Here is a 2,085-nt window from a genome sequence, read left to right on the forward strand (position 1 = left end):
ATTACTTTCCTTACATTACTATATCTGTAATAGAGTTACTATAGGACCAGGTTGATATAACACAATTTCATACAATATATATAATTAGGGGGTCCCGCTCCATCTTGTCATCAGTTTGGGGGTACTTAGCCTGGAAAACTATGAAGACCCCTGGATTAATGCTCTCCTTGCTAAGCTTGCCATTAAATAAACAGCTCAGTCACCATCCAGCAAATACCAGCACCTTTATGAGAACACTGTGAAAGACTTCCCAGCCATGGATAATGTCAAAGATTCCAGCTCTCCAGCTTTCACTGATCGTTCCCTGAAGGTCACAGGAAATGTTGCAGTGACTTTTTTAGGTACCCCTGAGGGAACACTCTGTAAGGACCCCCTGGAAGGTTATTTTTCAGTCGTACCTGGTCTGCTCAGCTTCTGAAGTCGATTCTGCAGAGAAGGTTCAGGCATGAAAGCCTCTCTGCTGCTGCTCAGCCATTTAAAAATAAAGGAAATCATCTAAACTAATCTCAGTCCCAGATACTGTACTAGAATAGCCTCTATGTTCAAATAGGAGGCAAAAACTCCCTATAACTTTCAAATGCATGCAAAGCTATAGAAATATTAAGGTACAGATGACAAAAACAGAAGCTGATGCATGTCTGACTCCCTTTCTAATGCCGCCCTGGGCAACTGCACATATAGCAGAGAAACCAATATGTGCTGCTGAAACTGGAAGAAAGCAGCTTTTATTATGTTAATTAGATAAATAAAACACAGCAGCTTGTTTTTTTGTTTTGTTTTTACCGGATAAAGCTGTTTTACCCAGCAGGTAGTTTATATTTTTACCCTAAGCTGTCAGAGGTACGTGTCATCTCAAAACGTCTGCTTTCCTGTCTGCAAAAAAAAACACGTTTATTTAAATAAAAAACTCCTCTCATACCACCAGGTGGCCATTTCTCTTGTGCAACAAAACAAAATAAAACATTATATTCTGTGCTAATGTTGCAAACTCTGCACAAGACAATCATTGCACACGGTGAAATAGTTACATTGATAGGGATGTCACTGACTGAAAGAGAAGAGTCCAATTTATTCTCTCCTGTTTGTTGAAAATTCAAGTATGATGAAATGATAGATTAGCATTGTGGAAAGATGTGTTTGTAATCATAGAAAAAAAAGATGTTTTACAGGCGTCTTTAACCTGTTGCTCTATGGACCTTTTGCAGTGGCTCTTAAGAACTTCAGACAAAGTTAATGTTTTTTTTTAGTTTGTTTTTAAACGTTGAATAACCTTAAAGGCACCAGTAATGTTTTTTAGTAGGAGTGCACTGATTGCAGTTTTCTAGCCGATCTCCGATCATTAAAAAGCCTGACATGCTGAATCTGATTTTGACCAATATTTATTTTTATTCATCTCAGTCTTTTAGAAGATCTCAATACATTTTTTACAAATCTAATTTTATTTTGTTGAAATAGAGAAAAAAAAACTGCACTAAATGTAAAGGTCTTAAATTCAAAGAGTGGCCTTTGAAGAGGTATATAAGACGGATGGATAACACACAGATTAGTAATCTCTAAAGATTAAAGAAATCGAGACGAAAGGATCTGCAGATTGATCAGTGTTTCTTTGGCCACTGTTGGAAACAATTACATCTGCAACACCAGTTTCCACAGATATCAACATCACAACAGGAATGTATCCACCCTTTTTTGTTAGTTTGCCAAAAAGTTTTCCGTTTTTAAGCCTAAAAAAACACATGTCCTTGTAGATATTTATAAAAAATGTCTTTAATCTCTAAACTCAACATTTGCTGCAAGTAGCGTTTATTATTATACATCAAAATAAAAAAAAGACTTTGGCTGTCATATATATATATATATATATATATATATATATATATATGAATATAAATTTCTACACAGATGTAGAATTTTTTTATAAAGTAGACTTATAGTAGTCTACTTTTCTTGTTGTTTTCCTCTTGTCACGATTTGGTATTGGATTGAGGACCCAAAAGCAGAGGCAAGTAGGCAGAGGTCAATTTAGGTGGGTTTAATGAGGTTCACAGGTACAGAGGCAGGAATCAAAAAATCCAACAAAAATAA

This window comes from Cyprinodon variegatus, unplaced genomic scaffold, assembly GCF_000732505.1.
Source record: "Cyprinodon variegatus isolate N-32 unplaced genomic scaffold, C_variegatus-1.0 Scaffold987, whole genome shotgun sequence".
Taxonomy (NCBI): Eukaryota; Metazoa; Chordata; class Actinopteri; order Cyprinodontiformes; family Cyprinodontidae; genus Cyprinodon; species Cyprinodon variegatus.